Source organism: Malaclemys terrapin, chromosome 16 (genome assembly GCF_027887155.1).
Source record: "Malaclemys terrapin pileata isolate rMalTer1 chromosome 16, rMalTer1.hap1, whole genome shotgun sequence".
Taxonomy (NCBI): domain Eukaryota; kingdom Metazoa; phylum Chordata; order Testudines; family Emydidae; genus Malaclemys; species Malaclemys terrapin.
The window spans coordinates 7269106-7289770 of record NC_071520.1 but is presented as its reverse complement, the minus strand read 5'-3'; the positions used below and the strand labels follow the sequence as shown (position 1 = coordinate 7289770).

General features: G+C 44.2%; 1 protein-coding gene and 1 long non-coding RNA gene across 2 annotated transcripts in view; one reads left to right on the top strand and one right to left on the bottom strand.

Moving 5' to 3' along the window:
• Positions 1-4547: 4547 nt before the first annotated feature.
• Positions 4548-20665, top strand: part of TBX5 (T-box transcription factor 5) — an 80172-nt gene continuing 64054 nt past the window's right edge. The window contains exon 1 of the mRNA XM_054006981.1: positions 4548-4564. The gene's annotated coding sequence lies outside the window, so the exon portion shown is untranslated. The remainder of the gene's footprint in view (positions 4565-20665) is intronic.
• The window catches only part of LOC128824971 (uncharacterized), a 30040-nt gene continuing 15971 nt past the window's right edge, over positions 6597-20665 (bottom strand). The window contains exon 3 of the long non-coding RNA XR_008442552.1: positions 6597-6991. This is a non-coding gene — a long non-coding RNA (uncharacterized LOC128824971). The remainder of the gene's footprint in view (positions 6992-20665) is intronic.

Genomic DNA, 20665 nt, shown 5'->3' with positions numbered 1-20665 from the left:
AGTATATGCGGCAGAACTGGGCCCTAATTGTTGGCCATACTGCCAAGCTCCTTACCTAGGTAGGCTTCCCATGGACTTCACCAGGAGCATTGTCTGCATAAGTAGTAAAGGCATCAGCCCGGCACACAGCTGAGGCTCAATTCTACTCCCAGTGAAGCTAGAACATCTTCCTTCACTACGAGAGCAAGATCAGATCCTTGCAGCCTGGCAGGAATTAGAACAAACCTGCCTGTCAAGGGGTCCCACTCACCGCAGCTGCACCTTCTTGAGGCTAGCTCTGGGAAGCAGCTCTTCATGCTGGATGCCCCCTTCCACCCGTTACACACACTATGACCCCTCTCTCTGCACGAGACAGGCTGCTCCCTCTTCATGACTCCGCCCTCTGGCCAGGTCACTATGCAGTCCCCTGCCCTTCTGGGGTAACAAAGTCCCACCAGACATAATGTCTGGATACCACCTCAGATGGTCTTCCAGTCCACATCTCCCACCTTCCCAGTGGCTGGTAGGGGAACCCAGGCCTTTCCACTACTCCAGGTCCCAGCTCAGAGACCCTATGACTTTCCATCCATACCCTATTGCTGCTCCCTGGATGCCTTCCTACCCCATATCTATATCTCCTTGCCGATCTCTGGTTTACCACTAGAGATTCCCCTGTGCCCCATAGCTACTTCACCTTTCTCAGCCTCTTGCTGGACTCCACAGTTCAGGGCAGGACCCCAGGGCTTATTCTTCCCCTTGATCTCCTCCTTGTCCCCAGCCAACTCACTTTCCATCTAGGGAATGACTTCAGACCGCCTTCCTACTACCCCCTTCTACTGCCAGCTTCCTGGTTTTACAGGGCTGGCCCAGCTCCTCCCCAGCTGGGCTCTATTCTCAGTTAACCCTGGTCCTCCCCCTCTCAGGTGAGGCCAGGCGACCTAATTGGCCTCAAGGCTGGTGTGGGATGCACACACCCATCACACTGCCCCTATTCACTTTTTCTTTCTATCTATCTTATGTTTGAAACTATTGCCTTTACTCCTTCAAAAAACCCTGTAAGGTGTAGTTACTTTTTCCCGGTTCTGGATTTAAAGAAGGGGAAAGCACAGTTAATTTTCCAAACAGCTTGTTATGGTGGTAAGGATGTTTACTCTAAACATCATTAGAAGACTTTGCTTCATAAAGCTTCGCCATGTGTTCTCTATAAAAAACAAATGTCCTTTAGCCACGTTCACGCTGCTAGCTTCCAGTTATGGGTATGTTTGAAAAGCTCTCATTATAAATGCTCTTTGTCCCAACCACACTTCTTGTGTCAGTGGTTTTATAATGGCCCTTTTGGACTTATTTAGCTAGAGAACCTTGCAGTCTTTCCTTATTATGCGTCCTTATAGGATGCCCAGTCCCACGATTAGTCAGCGAATGTGCCCACATTATTAGCTCCACTTGTCTATAATAGCAACCAAATGTCTTCAGATATTCAAGAACCATTTTATTTTTACTGCCCTGGCAATAAGCCTTTATATGTTAACTTTTGGCCTTGCTGGGTAACCTCTTATTTGAAAGTGACTTAATTGACTTTACCAGGCTTTGACCATTTTTCATTTCTTCCTAAAGGGCTCATTATGAGAGATGGATGTCTATTAATTGGGGATCTCTCTCTCTCTCTCATACACACACATACACCTCCTTTATCCTCCCGCATTGTTCATATTCGCAGTCCATAATCATATTCACGGCTTCGCTAAATATTGATGGTGATGACACAAATAGATATAGGTTTTTCATTTAATAATTAAGTCTTAGGTGTTAAAAGGGAAAGAAAGAAATGTTAAAATAATCAGCCACTTAGGGAAGAGCTGTTAAAAACATCATTGCAAAATAAATGGACATGATCAGGATTAAGATAATGGACCTGATCCACAACTGTCTTAGTCCAATTTCATGCTGGTGTAGTTAATTTCAATGGAATTAGAGTCTTTAAAATGGATGCAATGCTGTAGTTAATTGGGTCCATGTTTTCTCTTTGCCTTTTGGAATAGGTGGGCTCATTATCACTTTTAAAAGGGGGAAAGAAATGTATTCGATTTGATTGACCTACAATGCTACAATCTTTCGGACAGATAGACAGACGGGTAGTCAGATGTATGTGCTAAAATACAGTGGACCAGCTCCTCAGTGGAGTACATTGGTGTAGGTCTGTTGATGTCAATGGACCTATCTTGATTCACAGGAGCTGATCCGATAAATATAAGTGTGGTGGCTGGGTTTGTTTAAATTCTATGACCTGTAGTTCATGAAGGGACTTAGAATGCCAAATGTGTAGATGTGTTGTAGTCCAGTTGGTCCCAGGATATTAGAGACAAGATATTACCTCATCCACCTGATCTCTCTAAACGTGTGAGTTTGTTTTGTAGCTAAACCCCACTGTTATTCTTCTAACTGCTGAGAAATGATGTGTGGCTTCTTTGTACCCATTTCTGTTTTAAATACCAAAATGGCTATCCCAAAATGAGAAGTGGGAACACCTATTAGATCATCTTCATTTCCCCACCAATACAGGATCTTTGTCTCTATTCTACTTTTCCTACTGCCTCTTCTAATCTATGTTTAAATGCCCAAGCAATAGGGTTTGTCAACATTTTCCTATGGAGGCTATTCCTCACTCTAATAGAACTCACTGTCAGGAAAAGTTTCCTGCTATTCATCTTAAATGTTCTCTTGCTTCATTTTATCCCAGGCCTTTTATCCTCCTCCTCAATAATGCCTGTTTATCTGTCTTCTACAGACTCCCATAGCAATTCCCCTCTGAAGTAAGGAAGTGCTATTTTCCCCATTGTTCAGGTGAGACACAGAGAAGCTATGATGCTTAGCCAAGAAGCATATGGGGAGCTGGGACTTAAAGTCAGATCCGTCTACTCCTAGGCCATGTCTACACTACATGTGCTTCTCCCACCGGCATAGCTACCACCACTGGTTGGGGGTGGCATAATTATGTCAGGAGAGCATTGGTACAGCTGTGCTACCGTAAGGTCTCTAGTGTAGACACAGAATGCAAGGGTGGGAGCATTATCTTCCTGCTCCATGCATTTGTACCTCTGTGCGTACAGCTCATAGGTGCGTTTCCCCTTTGTGTTTCTGCAGGCATTTTGCACCACCAACACAAGTCTAAGTTGCTGTCCACGGCCTTTTCCTTCTCTGGGCCTGATCATCAACTTCACTGGGGTTTGGATCAGGTCCCCGTTGAAAATCTGTGTTTTGGGTGATTTTTCTGCCAGCTGTATTAGCCTACTTTTTTTCTAAATCCAGTCTAATGTATTATTTTCTACCAATAGTTCTACTCTTCCTAGGTCCCCTTCTTTTATTTCTCAGTCCTCACAGTTGTGCACAACTCCTCCCAGCTAGGAAGCATCTGCCAGTTTTATTAATGAGCTGCATTCTCCTTTCACTAGATCATTAATGAAAATATTAGATAAGACCTGACCAAAGATCCTTGCAAAACCCCACAAGATGCCTCCCACAAACATAATACTTGGCTTACCGTCCTTTAGCTGGCTTTCAGTCCACAGGATAGTGTGGGTATTAGGTGACAACAAGAAGCCCCAGCTAAGATCAGGGCCCCCCCCTTCTGACTGCACACATACATTATTAATTAATAATTATTATTAGAAGTCTTAAATGTTAAAATATCTTAAATAGATGTGTGTGTGTATGGATGGGTGTATATGGATACAGATGTGTGTATGCATAGACCAGATGTGTGGGGTGTCTGTGCGTGTGTTAAACACTAGGAAGATGTACATGTGTATCAGACTTCTTGATGTTTAAGACTTAAGGCCTCTGTTCTTGTTCTAGGAGGAGACCTGTCCTAGTTATTCATAGATAGATATGAATGACTGCACATAAAACACACACTCACATATAGATATATCGATATATATTATCGTGTGTGTGTGTGTAATGTCTAGGACAGGTCTCTGCAAAAGAAAAACAAAGGCATCTCAGTTTGAGTAACTTTCAGAGCAGGGCATTTTTCGAGTTTCCCCCGCCACACAAACCCAGCGCTGCTTACAGACTCTACTATTAAACCCAGGCGAAAACAAACAGGCATTCTCGCGGGGCGTGTGGGGGGGGAAGAAGAAAGTTCCTATTGAAAAAGAAGTTTCTGGCTATGTTGGTTTTATTGGCCTGGTGGAGCCCTACAGATTAACAACCAGCAGCAGCAACCCACCCCCCCACCCCGGACCTAAGAAATCCAGTAGAAGGTGTGACTTCAAATGTGGTGGTAGGGATAAAGAGAAAGGAAGCCGGAATGTAGGCATGTGTGTGATGTGATTGTTACCAGAAATACCTCGACATCTCCCGGCTGTCCTGGAACTGCGGCCAGTGGTCCCGTGGAGCTCAGAGCTAAGGTGCTGCCCGCGGACGAGAGACACTGTGATACCTTATCAGCAAAACTCATTGGGTCCCCTAGTAGTTACAACCGGAAACGGCGCCAGTGGCCAAATGAAACGGCTGTCAGGGGAAGTGCCGTACTTCTCATCCATGCGCCCTCTGCCCTGGTGCCGACTCCCTGCCCGGCAACAAGGTAATGTTCGCCCGCTTGGGTCCTTGATCCTTTCCAAAGCGGAGGCCGGGGGGTGGTTACCTGAGTGCTTGGCGATGGGGTTTCGGCAGGGGATGGACAGAGTGAAATAACCCCAGTTGTAGGGAGAGATGAAAACTTGTGTTTTGTGTAGCCCCCCTAGCGAGGACACTCTGCGCGCCGCTTTCAGTGTGGTGTTTGTGTGTATAGCTGTGTGCCAATGTTTTGTGTGTGTGTGTAGCTATATCGATAGGCCTGATTGTGTGCATCTGAATACGTTTTGCGTGGGTGTCTGTGTATTCGTGTGTCGGGAGTGGGTTTATGTATGTTCTCCGGGTGTAGCTGTCTGTGTGCTCGCGTGTGTATATGTATCTGTGTGCAGGGCAAAAGGTGACCTGAGAAAAGCTCCCATATTTGCTTCCCGAATGTATTATTAATGTCTTCAACTAAGCGCTACCGAGCTCCAAAGCTGTGATCCCAGGTCAGGGGGGAGAAAACCAATACATTTATCCTCGCTTGTTTGTATTTAAATGATTCCATTTACAAGGGGGGGACGCAGGATAATCTGCAACAGGTGTTTTGATTTAGGGCTACTCCTTGAAAGACGAAGATCACAAGTTGCGCGCTTTTTTTGTTTCACCCCTGGATGCCAAAAAAAAAAAAAAAACCCACACTCTAATATTGTGAATTGTTTAGCGTCTGAAGGAATTCACCAAGGAAAATCCATTTCCCACTTCATACACAATAAGTGGGATCGGTCATCCGGTGTTGTAATAATTATAATAATAAAACAGGTACCAAAAAAAAAAAGATGTTGTTCTATGAAGTGAAGTTACAAACATACCTGCCTGTCTGCGATGGTGTATGGGGTGACTGGGGGGAGGACTGCCTTTCAGGGCTGTTATACTTCTGAAGATTGAAAGCCACCGTATGAGTGGGACAAGGGGGGCCCACGAAAGCGGGGGGGGGGGGGGAATGAAAGCCCTCAATGGGAATTCCAGAGGCTTTGGGATAAGAAGGAACAGGCTCTGTCTTACAGGCTCGAGGAGCGCAGTTTGCGTGGGCAGACATTTGCTCTCCTAGCCAAACCTTCACGTTCCTGACACACACATTCTTCTTCCTCTGTTGTTCTAAACTCGAGGGCAGCAGGACTGTGGGGTTGGAGTGCTGAAGTGTGTAGCCCCTTGTTGGTCCACAGTCCTACTATGGAGGGGCAGGTTGGTGGATGTGGGGAAAATGCAGGTAGAACAATGCTGCATTCTGCTGTCTTGGGGAAGCGGTCCATTGCTAATGTCATCTAGATAGAAATTATAGAAAGGCAGCATGTCAGGGCCAATACTTGCACATAAAGCAGAAGTCGCTCGCAGGAATAACATTTGGAGTATACTTGCCAGACAGTGATCAAATATTTTCAGGGAGGTTTGGATTATATCCATGAAGTTCTATGTTTGCTTCTGTGAATGTCTAATACATATGACAACATGCAAAAGTATATTTTCTGAAAATAATGAAAGCCATTATTCATATAACCATGGGCCCAAGCCTGCGATTCCCACTATGTCAATCAATCAATCAATCAATCAACCAAATCAAATCAGCTGGGAGAAACTATGCCTGAGTGAGGCTTGTAGAACTGGGTCATGCTTTGCACAGGTATATATAAATATAAACATATGGGTTCCATTTAATATGAAATGTATGCAACAGATGTATGTATGCTCAGAGATTAACTTTAAATAATACAAACAATGCTCGCAGATGGTGCTCACTCTAAGACAAAAATAATATAAACCTTCACTTTGGAAAGGCATTGTTGTATTGAATAGGCATGTGAATATGGATGGAGAAATGATGTGTGTGTGTGTGTGTGTGTGTGTGTGTGTGTGTGTGTGTGTGTGTACTCAGAGATAATATACACCCGATATGTGTGTGTACCCACACAAGTACAGTAATTACACTGGGAGAAAATGAACATCGTGGTACATTGCGTTAATGTCCAAGTGTATTTATTTTGTGTACGAATCAGTGTAACGACATATTAATGCACTGAAATTCGCTAAAGGCATTGGCAATATTAAGTGGCAAGTCCCGTCTCTTTCGACGAGACCTCGGCTATCTGATACCCAATAGCTGAGCACTCAAGGGCCCAATCCTGAAAACACACGGGAGTCACTTTGAGTGTCCCTGTGAGCAAGCCCACGGTATCGCTGGTTATAGACACCCGTGTGCATCAGTATTGTCGGGATCGGGCCCTCCTTTTGTTTGTTTGTTCTTGCTTTAGGTTTTCAAAACCCAAACGTGCCACACTTTTTTTTTAAATCGCTGTACAACTGTAGAAGAGACTAGTATATTTCTGACCCCCCTGCCGGTCTCCTATACCCTCCTCTTCATCTTCCTCACAGTCACGGGCTGAGCAACACCATAGAATACCTGGGGAATTTGGAAAAACATTTTTAACATTCGATGCTACGTTTAATGAATGAAACCTACATTTTTTTTTTTTTTTTTTGCTTTACTTGGAAGTTTGGATCAAAGCTTTTATTTGGGGTGTGTACGAAGCCGTTGTAACAAATCGGCACCCTACTGATTTTGCAGCAGCAGAAAGGAAACCAGGAGTGATCGTCTTCAACCTAATTTGGAGAGAAAGCCCTGCGAAAACTCTTCCGACACTCAGACCCACAAGGGAACTGAACGGGGAAAGGCACATTCAGGACTTCTCTGCGAGGCGAGCAAGTGCATTGAGAGAGCTCACAGATACAGATGATGTATGTGGTTTAGATTATGGAAGAGAGAAGAGAAGAGAAAGGAAGAGAAAAGAAAAGAGAAAAAGTGAAGTGTTTTCCTTCTGTAAAACAGAGGGGATTCATTTCCTTAAGATTAGATAGATAGATAGATGTTTTTGCTCTTGTGATTAAGTAACATAATTTATCATTAGAAAGACACTGCAATCATTGAGGGAATAAAATGATTATTTTTTTTTTTAAATATTGTGTGTGACCAGTGGCCTGGCTTGCTCATTCGATAATCAAAACAGGCAGGTAAGTATCTCCTTTAGACCTCTTCAGAAATAAGGGACGCAAGTTTATTTCTGCAGTAACCTAACGGGCATACACCCAAACACTAAGATCAAATCCAGACCTGAATGTACCAAGGAAATCTGTAATCCCGATTTGCTAAGTGAAGAAATCATTCGTCAAAGTTACTTCGAACACGAATTTGTAAAGTGTTCCTTAGAACTCTTCTTCCTTTCTCTCTGATAGCCGTGGAAATAAAGTCTCCCTCCTCCCCCAACACACACACACACTTGTCAGATAAATCTCAATGTTTCTATCCTTCTAAAGGATTCCAGGTTTGGCGTGAGGGAGAAGTGAGTGTAATTTCAAAAGACGATTTATACAGCCCAAACAATGGAAACCATAACACGAGATGACTTTAGAAAGTTGTCGGGAGGGATTTAGGGACCACAAACACATTTTTTCGTAACCATACAATATGGAAACTCTTAAAGAGCTGTATCTGCAGACATCTTGCAATGACTGGTCTTCCTTGTCATCTAGAGGAGAAGGGGTAAAATATATTAACTGAAGACACAATCTAAAATTACTTATACATTTTAAACATGCTGGCAGAGGTAACTGCCTGAAAGATTTCCTTCTTCTGGGGTAAATTAGTTCAAGCCGTTTCCAAGGATCTCTCTCACTCTCTGTCTGTCTCTAGTTTTCTAAACATTTTAATTTCAAACAAAAGAAAAGCCTTCACACGAGTGCAAGAATTCGGATTATTTCAAGAACATACCAGAGTAATCATATGGCATATAGATAGACCCGATCCTGCAAGCATGTGGACCCGTGAGAAAAAAGTATTCATCTGAGTAACTGTACTTGCATGTGCAAGAAGTGTTCCCAAGACAGAGTTACACACACACACACACACACACCCCCCCCACTGGTGCATGCGAAGGTCGTGCGTGAGTGTGTATACATATACATATTATCTACCATCATATAAGCATGCCATATGGTTATATGTTACATACGTGTGTCCAAAATTCACCTACGCGCAAATGTAGTTTTTTCTCTGCAAACAAATATTCTATCCAAGACAACTTTGCCCAAGCCAACAGTTGCCAGACAAAAATACCGGCTCGTTTGAAAACTGCCCTCTATAAACAACTAACTGCACAATAAGTTTAATAGTACTTCGACTAATAGATCTGAATTTTCAAATACTCCCCCCCCCCCCATTAATATTCGTAAGGACTTTTTTATTGGAATTTCCAGTAGAGAACAGTTTAAGGAGAATTTGCCGAGCTTCTGTCTCTTTTAATGTATCCAAAAGTTCCCTAGAGTCTCCTAGAAAATACTTGGCGCGAAAATGAACGGAAAGCCCCTGTTTTGTCCCCAGAAGAAACAATGTGTGAGGGGCACCGTAATGCAGCGTATAAGGGCATTTGTATCACTTTATTAAATCATAATTAGTAGAGTCACGCATCCATAGGGGCAGGTGTAGGCTAAGGCATGGACAGACAGTGTTTTCTAGCAGATTGTACCAAACTTTGTGGCTTATATAAACTGGTCCTGTACTAGGGAGGAGGGGAAGAAGTGAGTAAGGTGTTGTTAGATTAAAAAAAAAGATGGGCCACGCTAGATTTCCCCACGTAGGGGCCGATCCTGAGCGTATTGGAGTCAGCGACAAAGCCCGCATTGACTTCAGAGGCGCCAGTCGCACGAGTGACCCCATGAGTTCCGGGGGGCTACTCCCGTGCGTAAGAACAGCCGGATCCAAAACCCCATTGAAGTCCACGGGAGTCTTTCCACTGACTTCAATGGGCTTTGGACCAGGAGTGCCAGGATCGGGCTCTGGCTTTGTCAGTTTTATCCCCACCCTACACCTCCCTTTAACCTTTTTCAATTGCCAGCATGAATATAAAAAAATCTCCCCCCGGTTGGTCTTCAAACTGCTTGGCATTGAACAACAAGAGGATTAAAAAAAAAAAAAAAAAAAACCTCTTCCAAGCTGAATTTATGTTGGTGTGATGAAATGCCCCTCTGTGTTTAACATTTCCAATGATCATTTGTTTCATTTGCTCCATTAGCCCTTTATGAGAGCGCCTTTCGCCCGGGCACGTTGATCAGACTCACTTACGTAATATTTTCTTTGGGATAGATTCACTCAGCCTACGACATATCAATGATTTCCTTACAACTTCGTTGCACACCAGCTGCCTTGTTATCTGACCTTGCCCGAAAGCTTGTGATGGGAGAAAATGTTTGTTCTTTCTAGGGAGGAAAAAAAACCCCACAACCGCATATTGAGTTGAAAAAGTAAAGAAAACCCGACTGAAGGGTCCTGGAAGCAGGGCGTGTAAGTGGCCCTGAGAGATGAGCGGGGTTGTAATAGTGTTAAGAGGATCCGGGTTGTGTTTGAAGGATCGGGCCCAGATCTACGCCAGGTGATTTTCCTTTGAGAGATCGCGCCAACCAGCTTTTAGAACAGAAGTAGACCCGTGTCCAAAGCATCTCACTTCCCCTCCCGAACAGGGAGGATAAGATCCCCACAGATTTTAATACCTTCCTCACCCCAATCGACCCCATTGATTCCCTCTTCCGGGTAGGGATTAGTCCCTACTAACGAGAAGGCTGGCAAAACGGAGGCCCTCAAATAATCAACAACTTTAGCCTCTTCCTGGAGTGAGCGCAACCAGGGGCCCTATCCTGCCTTTCTAGCGCACGGATCTACCTGGGTGCGCTTAGTTGTGCGCTCCAGTTTGGTCAGTTCCACCCTGTTTGCGCGCTTCTCTCTCCTCTGCTGTGAGCTGGCAGAATGAAGAGAATCTGTCTTTACAATTCCCCAGGCGAGTGTATATATATATTTATATATATCTCCCCCCCCCCCCTCGGTTTGTCTTCTAAGTATCCAATTCTAACAGAGCCCAGCTACCTCCAAGCCCGTCTGGAAGGTATATTTGGGGCGGAGGGAGGGAGAGATAACTTTACTATAAGTTTTATCAGGATCTTACATCGTAAACACGCTGCCAGAGCTGGCTTCTAGTTGCTGACATTTGAGGGATTTCTTTCTTCTATTTCTTGCGTCCGAAGATTATTTCACCACCACCACCACTCCCCCCTGGCGTATAAAATCTCCGAGCGCAGCTATTTCATTTATTGCAAACCAAAGGTGCAGCTCCAACGGGCACCTCCACTGCACCCGAGCCGGAAAACGTTTTCCCAAGCAAAAGGCTCTTCGACCTATTGACTCATGGACCGGTGCAGCTCTCAGCGATCTCGTGTTACCGAAAGAGCTGAGTCTCGTAGCGGCCTTACTCCAAACTCCGCGGGCACGCTTCTTTAAAAGCTTCGCGCTGCCGCTAACGAGGGCAGGAGCGCGAAACCTTGCAAAGAAGCAGAAGTCTGTGCAGAGAATCCCAAACATCGGCGTGAGGAAGTTCAGGGGAGATACTGGGGTCTGTCCCGCTCTGGTTAGACTCTGGTGCCCCATGTAGACGCACAATGTATCCTTGAGTGTATTAACTCCCCCCCACACACACACACACCACCCACCGTTTGTCAAAACGTGCAGCGAGAGTTTCGCATGCTGGATTAGGATAGAAAGCGCGTACACCCGCAGATCCGACCCCCTTCCACGCTCGCACACCTATGCTTTCGTGCCACACACACAGAGTCACACGTAGACACACATCTGTGAGGACTCACGAGCATTCACAGCACGTGCCTCCCACACAACCACTTCCGCTCGACTGGACACGTGCACGTTCCCACGCTCTTTTCACCGTCACATCGCCTCTTCAGGAAGCCCTTTGGGAGCAGGGATGGACGGTATCTTCCCACGGGATTGTACAGCGCCTGGCACCATGGGCAACACAAATAATAACGAACTATATCCCATGCTTCATTTACAACGTCCGCCAGCGTATGTTGGATGTGCTTTTACCTAAGCAAAATGTTGTAAAAGTTGCAACCACCTGTTCAAATAGCCCCTCCCCCAGCCATTATTGTATTGCGTAAAACTGAGCGCTGGGCCAGATCTTGCTCTATTATATCGGTGCAAATAGGACATACTCCGGATTTACACCGCTGTGCCGGAAAACTGAATTGGGCCTATGGTGCCCTAAGCAGCCATAATAGGATTTGACGTTCAGGGCATGCGGGGCCAGACATAGGATAGTTCTAGTGGGACGATCTTATCAACATCTGTACTGCGCTCAAGTCAGACTGACTCTTCCAGGCGCCGTGTAGGGTTATGAGTTCGAGCTCTCTTCTCTCCCAAATAAAAGCTTCTCTCCCCTCCCCGCTACAATGCCTGTTTCAGACAAACTAAAAACACCCCCATCATTTCTCTTGTAGCTTTCAGTTTGGCTATTCACGTTTTATCATATTAATTTTCAGTTTACCGAGTCCGAACCCTAGCATACATCCTGACGCACATATCCCTTCAAACACACACACACATTATTGTCTGTAATCAGGTGATCTGGCTTTATTGAAGTATTGCCTGTACTCTTCAAACGGGCCATACATATGGATATCACACGTGCACTGCTAAGCTTTCACTAGCGGTAGGTCATTTGATCACAAATACAGTCATTTGTGAGTGTCTGTCCATATATAATGCCTGTGTGTGTTTGTTTGTGTGTGTGCCTTTGATCTTAGTGCAGAAATAAAGCCCCTAATGGATGGTTGGGTTGCGGTTAGTTGGTTAATTAGTTAGTTTTTGTGCGGTTTGGGGGTGGTTGGTTGTCGGTTTTTTGGGTGGGAGGGGGGTGTTGTTTTTTGTATTTGAGAATAAGCGCACACATGGCCCCAGTAAGGTGGGAGGCCTGTGTCAATTTCCTTGAGCAGCTTTGGCACTTTAAAACGTGGAGACTTAATTAAACATCTACACGTAAAACTCGGTTAGCACTACCAGTTGCATTATAAAAAGGCATCCGTAAGCCAGGTCAGTTTCTTTCGAGCGTCCCCCTAGATCTGCTATTCGAATGGCCCAAGTTCACCCAACAGCTTCTCAAAACGGGACGATAAATAAAGCCGGGCTGCAAACTGCAGGGAATGCGGAGCGATGTTTATTTTTCAATCATTGTTGGCTGCTCTCCATTCGGTTATTTTACTGCTGCAGCTTTCAGGCCATTATTTACTCTGATTCTCTGGCGGTGCCTTATGCCAGCTCTCGGGCTCTGCGATTTGTCTTTAGCCCGGGTCCCAGAGCGGTGAGATTACAGGGCATACTAGAAATGTGCAAATTATAGGTTTATTAAATCGTAGGCAACCCAGCTCTCTAGCCTAAGCAGATGCAGGGTGTTTTTAAGTCAGCCCTCCTGACAAACAGCAGAGCACAAAGGCAGTGGAATCATTAGAGGGGTATCCCCGCAGGGAGCGAGGAAGCTAAATCTTCAAGTGGGAGTCTGTCAAGAGGAGAACACAGATTGCCCTTTAATAAGGATACCCAATGCCATAGCTGGAGTCACTCTACCTGCCTAGGGAAGAAAGTTAAGGCGCTGGAGGCTAATAAGGAATTGGAAAAGGCAGCTTCAAACGGACTTCTTTCCTATTCTAGATAATGATCATAAACCAGCCAAGCCCTTTACCATGGGGCATTAGGGCTCCAAAGAAATCCATGGAGAGGCGGGCTCCTTTGCTCTTCTACCCAGCATTAAAGATACCATCTGTGAATTAAAAATCCCTTGTCAGAGTGCATAGTATCTACACACACTTCCTCAGTGCCACCCGTCCCGGAGGGTTTGACTGGGAGCAAATGAAAGGACGTTGTTGTGTCCCCCCGAAGCTGGCACAGTAATAGACTCTGGGACACTGATTCCTGTTGGCTAATTCTCATTTTATAGTTTGGCTTTCTCCAATATTAATCACAAACGCTGTTATAGTCCTCTGGTGAAAAATAAGAGTTACTGATGGCGAAGGAATTTTCTACCGCATCAGCAAGTTATGGAACGCACCGCGATGTTTAAGCCACAAGAGAGAAAGAGTGTGTGTGTGTGTGTGTGTGTGTGTGTGTGTGTGTGTGTGTGTGTGTGTGTGTGTGTGTGTGTGTGTGTGTGTGTGTGTGTGGTTGAGGGTGGGAATGGGGCAAACTTTCCCAGCAATGTTAAGGGGCATAGAGATAGGAAGGGGAGTTCTCAGTATATTTTCAGGGAATGGGAAATGAATCGGACAAAAACAAATCACCTCTGCGAAGGAAATGTGCATGGAAGCGTTTCAGAAAACACCTTCCCGCCCTGTATCTTTCATCTTGCTCTCTTGATCCAGACAAGCCCGCTGGCTGCCGGTATTGGCACAAAGGAAAACAGAGATCACAAGAAATGCTGAAAGATCCCAGACGGAACCTCTGTCCTGGATGTTTCTCTGTTCCGCCCCACTCCCGCCAGGGAGCTGGGGGATCCTGTCTTCTTTCGGGTGTGCTCGAAATAAAAGATTTTAATATTCCAAACGGCCCCATGTCGATTGACTTTCCCGCTAAATAGGAGCGGCCATGCCAAATCTCTCATCGTTAACAAGCATGTTTGCAATCGCCTATCGTCTTCCCAATTGGCAGGTTACACACGTTTGGACGTGTCACTTTGTGATTGTATAGCAATCCGTGCAGCCTGATGTTCATACAGAACTACCCCTACCCCCCCCCACTCCCGACTCCCCTCGCCATCCCAAATCTGCCCTTTGATTAGACACTGCGACCAGAAGTGTTATGGGCTTTGCTACTGCCAAGCATAGCACAAAGGCAATGCCACTTATTCCGTAGCCTCGGGCAGTCATCGCGGGTGGGACGCCCAACGCATAAGAACCAACGGCAGGATGGGCATTTGCGGTGGGATTTTCTAACGTGACTGAGTCTTGTTGAAAATCAGTCAGGTTTGGGCTCCTAAAGAGGGAAAACCACCCTTGGAGCCTGAGTGAAAGCCCCGCAAAGTCCAGGAAAAGACTCCAGGTGCCTTTCGAGCAGGCTCGTAGCGCATTTCAGGAGATCCAGAGACGAGGGTTTGACTGTAGCCACGATTGCAATCCCCGAACCTCTGACCATCCGTCAAGCAAACATGGTCAGATTTCAACACATACCGGTGTCCTTATCGATCATGTGAACTCCTGGCAACTACAATCATCATCGTACTAACTGTGCATAGGACCCTCTGAAAATCGAGCCGAAACAAGGCACATCATGGCACTCTCTAATTCATTTATTCTAATTTCCCTTCCTTTTGGACGGCCCAAAGTCAATATCTATGCAACTCCCATTATTATAATTAGGAATGAAAGGCCAGATTCTGACTGTGACTCCGAATGAGTGGTAGGTACCTTATTCCCTGACTAGCTGCCATTGAAATCAATGGGGCTACTCACAGAATAAGATACTAGCCAACATGAGTAAGGGTGGGCAGAATCTGGTCCAAGGATATTACATTAAGAGCTCCACAGTTCTTACTTACTGATCCATGACTAGGAGGGTCTTAGATCATGCCAATTTGTGGCCTACTAGCTAGAATTCTGGCCTGAGAGCTGGGGTCTATTCCTGCCTCTGCCAATCAGTGAGGGTGGGCAAGTCACTTCGCATCTCTGTGCCTCTATTTGTAAAATGGAGACCATGATACTTACCTCCTTTTTAATGTACTTGGAGATCTCCTAATGAAAAGTTAGAAAAGTGTGGAAGAGTTGGGTACTATGCAAGGTTTTCAACCTCTGGGCCATTGATTCCACAGAGAGATTATTTGAAGGGCACCTTCTCATCCATTCATGATGATCTCAGGCACCATGCCCCTGCAGTTCATGATGAAGAGCCTACATTCCTCTAGCAACTACAGCTCGGACTTACATGGAAACATATTAGGAAAGTATTTAATGCATTCTTAGCTCCCTATATCATGTAATTTAGCAAGTCCAATCAAGGAAGAAAGTTAGCTAGGTGACTAGCTCTTCAGACCATCAGCAAATTCTTTGTGAATCATCGTGGTGCAAAGAACATAATGTGAGAATTGTCATTTTATGGTCATGGGCTTCTAGTCCTTCTGGGAGCTTTATTAGTCCATACCTTATCTCAGGGAGCAAGATGATGTCATTGACTCTGCAACATTGCATATTGAGAGCTACAACAGATCCCTATTGGTTCCCAAGTGGTTGAACATGTAAATTGTTACACTAACAAACAGCTGTTATTTGATTTCTGTAGATATTTGTCAAAAATTTGAAGCAAACATTCTTTCCAGTAAACTTGTTCACATGTGGCCCACTTTGACATCTCTTGGAGTCAAAGTGTGGCTTCATTGGACGTTGGGTCAGATCCTGGGACATTTGCAGAACAAAGCAGACACAAAAGGGGTCAACGAGAATGTATTTAAAACATCCAACTAGTACTCATGGAACATTCAAAATAGATAATATACTGTAAAGATGAGCATGGTTGAAAATATTTTCGGGCACTCACATGGTCATTCTTTAAAAGTCTGATACCTTGATGTCATGCCCACTTTGTAATTTTTGCATCAAAATTTAGCCATCAGATATCTCAGCTCCTCTCAGTGAAACGGTTAGAAATTCTGTGACTAACCCTTGCATTCTCTGCTTGCTCTACGGCACCGATTCTCAAACGGCAGTTCAGGAACACTCACTGTTGTTTTCCAGAGAGGTGGCCAGGCACATGGTGTTGTCTCCTCCTCCTTCTCCTTGTTTCCAGCTGCTACATCACATTAAAATACTCATTACAAAATTAACCCTTTTCTAATATTAGTTTTCCATGTAAGTAATTCCCGTAGTTGCCACAGGGGTGATATATGCTCACAAATGGGAAAGGAGGTAATCCACACAACCATGAATGGAAGAGGGCATGGTGTCCATACAACCATGAATAGGAGAGGAGGTAATGGGGCAATGGGGAATAGGAAGGGAGGTGAAACTGGTTGATGGGGAATGGAAGGGAAGGTGGGGCATGGACAAAGATGGTTGGGCAAGGGAGATGGTCCATGATACAATCTCTGTGTTCATAGATTCATAGAATCATAGAACTGGAAGGGATCTCGAGAGGTCATCTAGTACAGTCCCCTCCACTCATGTCAGGAATGGTTTAGATAATTAGTCCTGCCAGGTGTTTGTCTAACCTGATCTTAAAAATCCCCAATGATGGAGATTCCACCACCTCCCTAGGCAATTTATTCCAGTGCTTAACCACCCTGACAGTTAGGAAGTTTTTCCTAATGTCCAACCTAAACCTCTATTGCTGCAATTTAAGCCCATTGCTTCTTGTCCTATCCTCAGAGGTTAAGAAAACAATTTTTCTTTTTCCTCCTTGTAACAACCTTTTACGTACTTGAAAACTGTTATCATGTCCCCTCTCAGTCTTCTCTTTTCCAGACCAATTTTTTCAATCTTCCCTCATAGGTCATGTTTTCTAGACCTTTAATCATTTTTGTTGCTCTTCTCTGGAATCTCTCCAATTTGTCCACATCTTTCCTGAAATGTGGCCCCCAGAACTGGATACAATACTCCAGTTGAGGTCTAATCAGCGCGAAGTAGAGCGTTGTATAGTAGAAAAGCTTGAGAACCCCTGGTTTAAAAGAATGAAAATCTTAATGAGTGCTTTGATTTTAATTAATAGTTTGCTATTGGAAAGGCATATGGCATGGTGGCTTTGTGGATACTGGAAGATCAGCACCGGTTCTTGAATTAAAATCTCCATCTTCTTCTAAATGGAGGTAGGAGCAGAAAGGGGCTACTTGCTGAATGAAAATAGGCCTGTTGTTGTATGAAGACTGCTCATGCACTGAACAATTGCATATTCAGTGCAAAGAAGGTCATTACACAGAAATTTTAAATAAACCAAAAGTTTGGGAAGCGGATGTCCCTGAGATATCATGTGAAATTGACCACCATTAACATAGGAAATTCTGAAGAACAAAAGTTGTGAATTTCTCCCAGCTATAGTAAAGATGGCAAGTTGTGTAGCATATGTACAGCACCGAGCACCATCATCCTAAATTCCTTGACTGGGGCTTCTAAGTGCTACAGCTACTCCTTCTAGTAGGGAAGCAATGCTCATTCCTAGAAGAGGAGGGATTTGAGGTACTTTGGAATCTATATGGTGAACCCACATTTTTGGAAATAGTCAGCCATATAAGTTTTTAAAGCAGCATCCCAGAGGCTGTTTTCAACTTTCCTCTGCAGCATGGGATGTAGGTCACTTGACAGGATCATCTGGGCATATCTCATGTAATCAATTACCTGTCATTGCAGGGGCCTCACACATTGGTGGCTGGATGGTGTTTAGTAGCCTGTGATAGACCAGGTCAGACTAGAAGGTCTAGAGGTCCCTTCAGGCTTTAAACTTTATGACTCTATGTCCACCATCATATGAATTAACTATAGCAAGGCTATTAGAGGAACCATGTCCAGTTAAGGTGTCCCCTTCTGACTCTGTTTTACTCACAGTGAGTGTGGATAACATTTCTCGAGTAATATGGCAATGCCCTCAAGCAGAAGTTGTAAAAGTTTGGTTGTGTGTCCTGGAGCTGACACCTGCATTATTCCAAGTGCAACTGCACAATACAAGGGAGATTTTGCTTCACTATTGATCTCAGGTTACACTTGCAAAGACAAAGGGATAACTCCATAACAGTCACCCAAGCTTTATAGTTGTTTTTATACCCCACAGGAAGGCTTCATATGCCACAAATGCATCTAGGATTTGCTGATTTCTTGTTCACTCTTATGCCAAGGGAAATAACAAGGTCACACATTCTTCCATTCTTTCCTCCACACACAGATGTTGGCACATCTTTGAAGAACTATGTTGCATTCTGATCATCTGCCAACCGAGGCCACTTTTGTCATGACTGTAAATGTTTATAGGTTCAAAGTCTCTTAACAACAGATCTGTTGTTACAACAATTTCTTGTCTCCATGTAATGGAAACAGTTGTCTCTGCATTGGTTTCTTTTGAAAAAAAAAATGCTTCTTTCCAGGTTCAGACAGGCATCTAAGGCAGTGTAATCAGGTTTCTTCATGATAAAGACAATTTCTGGTAGTTTATGCATCAGCTGGACAACTGGGGGTAGGGCAGGGGTGTGTGGGTGTGCATGTAGAATCATAGAATATCAAGGTTGGAAGGGATCTCAAGAGGTCATCTAGTCCAACCCCCTGCTCAAAGCAGGACCAATTCCCAATGTACATACTCTGCATGTCACTTCTGGCCAACAACTGCTTTGTCCATCTTAACAATTCATTTCCCACATAGAGATCCATCTCCTTTTTCTTCCTACCTGGGTTCTGGTTGGTCTTCCAGTTACTCATGATTTGATCTCTGTTTTATATAAACACAACATAGACAGAGGGACTTTATTATGTGGTACTGGATTTCTTCAGGGTGAATTAGGGCAGGATTCCCCAGGCCAGAAGTCAGAGGCAGGTACAGTTAATTTGAGACAGAATATCAAATGGCAGTGTAGCATACAGCTAACTTTTGATGGCTGGCGTCTCTGCAGGCATGGTTTTGGCTCCCTCACTTGGGAAGAAGATCCAGGATTCAAGAATGGAAGGTATATAAGAGTCCATGAGGGGAGCAGAGAGGGAAGAGTTTTGAAGGAGAACCAAAATTGTGTTATAATTTGGCCCTGGATCCATCCCTATATCCTCACTGACTGGTCTGGGGCATTATCTCTATTTTCCCCTTTCCAGTGACATCACTGACCTCTTTCCATCTGATAGGCTGGCAGGTAGGTGAATACAAAATATGCAGCACCTAGGAGACTTTTTCAAAGCGAACAAGTGAAACAAAGCAGATTTTTCTGGAGCAGCAGTGGCAGCAAGTGAAAACAATCCCTAAACTTGACAAGGAAGTGGCAATTACATTGCTATGATACTCTTTTGCTACAACGCATAATTATCAGTCAAGTGACGATTACCATAGCTTCTAAAGCATTAACGATGTGATTACTAGTGATGCAAGATATCATTACATTATTAACAGGGTAATCCTTAAAGCCAAATCCCAGTACTGTACTGTAAGGTGTCAGTTTGTGACCCCACACTGTAAAATATTATCCTATGAAATCAACATTATATAAAACTATTGGTTTTATGTTACTGATTGTAGAGATGCCATGGTCTTGTTTTAGATAGATAGATAGATAGATAGATAGATAGATAGATAGATAGATAGATAGATAGAAAGAAATTCAGCAATGGTGCAAAGTCTAATGGATGCTATAAACTCATACTGCTCCAGGCTGGTGTAACAAGATGTAATAAGGCTAATATTACACCAACCAACCACCCAACATTTCTAAAAAAACACGTAAAAACTAAGCCACCCCACCACCAATGCTATAGTATAAACAGGGGAGAGGGGGTGGGGGTGAGTAGATTTGCAACTTCCTGAGATGCCTGCTAAACACTGTAAAACCCATCTTTACCAATATACACACATGATCCTTGTCCCACAGCTTCAGAGGCAATTGAGACATGAAATCAAGGCAACATTAAAAGTTACCTTGAAACCCCCGAACACTGATCTGCCCAGGGTGGCTGAGATCAGGGACACAGGGCTAAAGAGTTCTAGGTCCACTCCCATAGGGTATTTGAACATGCAAAGTTCAATCTGGCTCTTAGAGGAATACCTTGTGTGGACTCCTTCACAGACTGTGCCTCCAAACCCACACAAAGCACCTCATGATTGCACTGAGATACAAAACGAGGAGGTCCGTCCTTATGGGGGAAAATATAGAGAATTCGACAGTAATTTATAACCCTTCTGTAGAATTTTATAGGGTTTTTAAACAGAAAAACGAACAAAAATATAGATAAATAAATTATTCCCTATTAAAATGTTGTAGGACAAGTTCTGATCCCACTTCCACCAGCGTCAATCCAGAGAACCTCCGTTAACTTAACTTGTGTTGCTCCAGATGTACACTTTGGACTTTGGAAAATTCACCAGGCAACTACCTGCACTTTTAGATGTCTCAATATGGCTCTCAGGCCCAGAGTTATTTAGACATTGAACTCCCACTGATTCCAATGGGAGTTAGGCCTCTAAATACCTTTCATGATCTGGCCCTAAGTGCCTGAGTCAGATCTGATCATGGGACCTGGCTCT